We start from the raw sequence: 6,000 nt of genomic DNA on the forward strand, positions 1-6,000 counted from the left end.
TCTTTAATCAGCCACTACTACCTGATTGTTGTTTAGTTGCTGTTAATAAGTTGTGTCTGACTTTTTGCAATTCCATGGACTGTAGCCTACCAGGCTCCTCTGTCCATGGAGTTCTCCAGGTAAGAATACTACCTGGTATGTAATGGCAAATGTTTCCCTTTCTGATCAATGGGTTGTAGATATAACTATTTTTTCTCTGCAGATTCTCACTAAATAGGTATTTGAAAAAAAACCTGCAAAGTGCTACCTGTAATTAAGTTAGCATCTTTGGCCTTATCTATGCATAATGTTCTCTCAATTTGGTTTTGACAGACTCATGGACTTGGATTTGCTTTGTAGTATTTTAACTTATTGTAATGTCATGGATTTTTTGAGATGTTTATTTGATTAGCTGTTAAAATACAGGAAATCATGTAGCTTTGCATGAAATAAAGTACATTTCTACAAGTTACTAAGAACTTTGCTGGTCATTTATGTGTTTTCCTTCAACCATCTTTGAGATTATACTCTTTTTAGTAAACTAAGACTTTTTTTGTTCCTTTCAAATTATTAACAGGTATCACAAAAGAAATGTTTTAAGATAAATAACTGAATACCTATAGTTTAGGCTCCACCTTACTTCCTTCAATGAAGTTGAAAACAGGAAAATCAATGAAACCAAATACTGAGTGTTTGAGAAGATCAATAAAATTGATGAAACCCTAGCCAGGCTGACAAAGAAAATAGAGAATTGCTTTTCCATACACCAAAAATAACAATGGAAATTTGAGATTAAAAACAACATCATTTGCATCCATTCTGGTTAATAGAGTAAGAAGAAAAGGAAATAAAATAAATAAATAAATAAATAAAAGAAAAGGAAATAAAAGATATGCAGTTTTGGAAGTAAGAAATAAAACTGTGTTTGTGTGCAAATCATATGACCATCTATGTAGCAATTTAAAAGAACTGGCTAAAAAAATGAAAACAAAAAACAACAACCGCAAAAAAACCTAGAATGAGTACATGATTATAGCAAATTTGCAGGATATAAGGCTAATATAGAAAAGTGAGTCCTTTTCCCTTTTACCAGCAATGGAAGAGTAGAATTCAAAATTAAAGATAATACCATTTACATTAACATCCCCTAAAATGAAATACTTAGGTAATAAATTTAATAAAATATATCTAAGATCTATATGAAGAAAACTACAAACTACCGATGAAAGAAATCAAAGAACAGAATAAACAGAGATTCCATAATGAGCAGGAAGGCAGGAAGACCTAATATTTACAGGATGTCACTTCTTCCCAAACTGACCTATTGATTCAGTGTAATCCCAGTTAAAGCCCCAATAAGTTATTTTATGGATATTAACAGACTGATTCTAAAGTTTATATGGAGAGGCAAAAGACCCAGAAGAGTCAACACAATACTGAAGGAGAACAAAGTTGGAGTACTGACACTAGCCAATTTCAAGACTTCCAATAAAGCTACAATTATCAAGACATTGTGAGACTGGTGAAAGAATAAACAAGTAGACAATGAAACAGAACAGAGAGCAGAAGTACACCCACATAAATATAGTCAATTGATCTTTGACAAAAGAACAAAGGCGATTCAGTGGAGAAAGGAGTCTTTAACAAATGATGCTGGAACACTGGACGTCCAAATGCAAAAATAGTCTAGATACTAACTTTACACCTTTTACAAAAGTTAACAAAATGGTTCATAACCTGAAACACAGAACTTCTAGAAGATAACATAGGGAGAAACATGGGCTGGGCAGACAATATATATATCACACAAAAATGTGGGGGTGTATATATGTACCCAGAGATATGTACAGGAATGGGATTATTCATATAATTTCAACCATAGATAATTCAGTCAACAGAATAGGTTTATTTATTCAACGTGATGGATATGTGCATGAATAAGTAGAAGTGATTAATTATTAATACAACTGTGTAACAACATGGATGAAGCAAAGATATGGAGCCAAACAAGTCAGACATGAAAATTATAGTATGATTCTGCTTGTATGAAGTTCAAAAAAAGATTAAGTTGTAGAGTTAAAAAATGAATGCTTTGTAGTAAAATCATAAAGAATAAAAAACCAGAAATTACCATACATATCAGGCTATTGCTTACCTTTAAAGAGAAGGAAGGGATTAGTGACTATGATGAGCACAAGAGAAACTTCTGGATTGCTACCTGTGTTCCCTTTCTTGGGTGGTGGTTTTACAGGTATCCACTTGGTGGGAATGAATTCCTAAACAGTATATGCATCTGGTCCCATCACTTCATGGGAAATAGATGGGGAAACAGTGTCAGACTTTATTTTGGGGGGCTCCAAAATCACTGCAGATGGTGACTGCAGCCATGAAATGAAAAGACGCTTACTCCTTGGAAGGAAAGTTACGACCAACCTAGATAGCATATTCAAAAGCAGAGACATTATTTTGCCAACAAAGGTCCATCTAGTCAAGGCTATGGTTTTTGCTGTGATCATGTATGGATGTGAGAGTTGGACTGTGAAGAAAGCTGAGCACCAAATAATTGATGCTTTTGAAGTGTGGTGTTGGAGAAGACCCTTGAGAGTCCCTTGGACTGCAAGGAGGTCCAACCAGTCCATTCTGAAGGAGATCAACCCTGGGATTTCTTTGGAAGGAATGATGCTAAAGCTGAAGCTCCAGTACTTTGGCCACCTCATGTGAAGAGTTGACTCATTGGAAAAGACCCTGATGCTGGGAGGGATTGGGGGCAGGCGGATAAGGGAATGACAGGATGAGATGACTGGATGGCATCACCGACTCAATGGACATGAGTTTGAGTGAACTCTGGGAGATGGTGATGGACAGGGAGGCCTGGAGTGCTGCGATTCATGGGGTCGCAAGGAGTCGGACATGACTGAGCCACTGAACTGAACATGCTTTATGTGTGCTTTGCTATATGTACATCTTGTTTTATAATGAAGTTTACAAATATAGAGATTTAAATTACATAGCTTAAAACTTGGGACTGGAAGAAACTGTGTTATATAGTGTTCCAAGGTCATGATAATATTCAGGAGGAGTAAAGATGTTGCTTTAAGCTAGATTTTCAATTGAGGATGCATGCTACAGTCTTCTTTGGTAATCATTAAAAGAACAGAAATAGGATATAGCAGCAAATAAAGGAAAAATTAAGCGACAAAATTTTTAACTCAAAACAGCAAAAGAACAGAACTACCCAAGACTGGAACTTTTTGTTTAGAAATGCATACATAGTTGAGAAAACTGTAAGTAAAGTCATGGGAAGTGATTTAGTATAGAAATCAGAGTGTGCCTCTGATAGGGACGAACATTCAAAGGTATCACTCAGAGAGCCTCTGGGTTACTATGGGCAATGTTTTGTTCCTTATATGTGGGCATTTTGTACAAGCATTTTTCTATTTATACTTATCTACTATACATTTATATCTTACGCACTTTTCTGAATATGTCTATATTTCAAACTAGAAGTTTTCTGAAAAGAAAAATCTGTAAATCACATTAATAAGAGTAAAATCACATCTCAAATAGTTGCATAAAATATTTTTATATAATCAACACATTAAAGTTATATTTTTAAAAAAGCATTTTTTTCTGATAATGCATATCTGCATGCATACATAGAGACATGTATATGTGTAAGAACCTAAAACTACTGCAAAACAATATTGGGAAAGAACAGAGCTGGAGGAATTATGCTCCCTGACTTCAGACTGTGCTACAAAGTTACAGTAATGAAAGCAGTATGGTACTGGCACAAAAGCAGACATAGATACAGTGGAAAAGAATAGTTAGCTCAGAAATAAACCCATGCACTTATGGTCAGTCTATGACAAAGGAGGCAAGAATATACAGTGAAAAAAGTCCCTTCAATAACTAGTGCTGGGAAAACTGGGAAGCTACATGTAAAAGAATGAAATTGTGATTTTCTCTAACACCATATATAAAAGTAAACTCAAAAAGTATTGAAGACCTAAATGTATGACTGGAAACCATAAAACTCCAAGAAGAAATCATAGGAAGAACATTCTTTGACATAAATTGTAGCAATATTTTTTTGATCTGTCTCCTAAAGCAAAGGAAATAAAAGCAAAAATGAATAAATGGGACCTAATTAAACTTAGAAGGTTTTGCACAGCAAAGGAAACCATAAACAAAACAAAAAGACAGCCTACAGTTTGGGAGAAAATATTTCCAAATGATGCTATTAAATACCAACAAGGGGTTAATAGCCACAGCTCATACAACTCAACATCAAAAAAAAGAAAAAAAGAAAAACCCAAACAACCCAGTTGAACAATGAGCAGAAGACCTGAGTAGACATTTTCCCAAAGATGATATATAGATGGCCAACAGGCTCATGAAAAGATGTTCAACATTGCTAATTACAATGAGATATCACCTCACACTTAGAATGGCTATCATCAAAAAGAACACAAGTAACAAGTGTTGGCTAGGATGTGAAGAAAAGGGAACCCTTTTAACACTGTTGGTAGGTAAAGTTGTGCAGCCTTTGTGGAAAACAGTGTGTGGAGCTTTCTCAAAAAACTAAAAATGGAACTACCATATGACCCAACAATTCCACTCCTGGGAATTTGAAACAATACACACATCGCAGTGTTCATAGCAGCATTATTTACAATTGCCAAGATATGGAAGCAACCTAAGAGTCCATCAACAGATGAATGGATAAAGACGATGTTCTATATACATACAACAGAATACTACTCAGCCATTAAAAAGTATGAAATTTTGTCATTTGCAACAGCGTGGATAGTCTTGGAGGATATTATGGTAAGTGAAATAAGTCAGGCAAAGACAAATAATGTATGATATCTTTTACATTTGGAATCTGAAAAAGACAACAAAGTAGTGAATATAACAACAAACAAACAAACAACCAGATTCATAGAAAACAGACTAGTGTTGACCAGTGGGGAGAGGAAAAGGGGGAGGGGCAATATAAAGGTAGGGGATGAAGAGGTACAAACCATTATGTAGAAAATAAGCTACAAGGATACATGAAACAATACAGAAAATATAGTCTATATTTTATAATAACTATAAATGAAGTATAACTGTTAAAAATTGCAAATCACTATTTTATACTATAACATATGGCACATCAACTGTATTTCAATTAAAAAATGAAAAAAGACAACAATGAAAAGCAATCTTTTCTGATAAAAGAACACATATATTCATACATATATAGAGACATATATGTGTATAAATGAATGCAAAACTACTGCAAATGTCATCCTTTATGCTATAATCTTTACCTTTAAGACCCAGAGAAAGCCAAGGATACCTACCATCACCACTTCTATTAACATTGTATGTTCCATAATCATAAGAGAAAAATAAAAGGCCTAAGAATGAGAAAGTTTTATTTACTCTGACATGATTATGTATGTGGAAGATCCAAAAATACACAAATTATTAGAATTGATAAGAGTGGCATCTCTTAATATGGTGTTTGGGGCCCCGAACCCTAATTAGTTCAGAGACTCCCCAGTAAACCCAATCCTCACACTTGTATTTATTTTAAAAAGGGGGTGGGATGAGTGAGATGGCTCATTAGTGTGAGGATTATAATCAAATAATGGATGTACCAAGCAAAATGCTGGCCCACAGAAGATTCTCGTTATTTAAGAAACACCAAGTATCTGTGTGGTTAAGTACCTCTTCCTCCAGGTCCTTATCTGGAAGTCATTTCTTAGGGAACATCCCTGCTTAATTTTTCTTCTTAGCACTTAGCACTTAGCACTATCTAACATACTGTGCTTAGTTGCTCAGTCATGTCTGACTCTGTGATCCCATGGATTACAGCCCTCCAGGCTCCTCTGTCCATGGGGTTCTCCAGGCAAGAATACTGGAGTGGGTTGCCATGCTCTCCAGGGTATCTTAACACAGGGATTAAACCCAGATCTCCCTCATTTACTATCTGAGCCCCTAGGGAAGAGTATTCTGCCTGGCCAAATT

Source organism: Capricornis sumatraensis, chromosome 18 (assembly GCF_032405125.1).
Source record: "Capricornis sumatraensis isolate serow.1 chromosome 18, serow.2, whole genome shotgun sequence".
NCBI classification, from domain to species: Eukaryota; Metazoa; Chordata; class Mammalia; order Artiodactyla; family Bovidae; genus Capricornis; species Capricornis sumatraensis.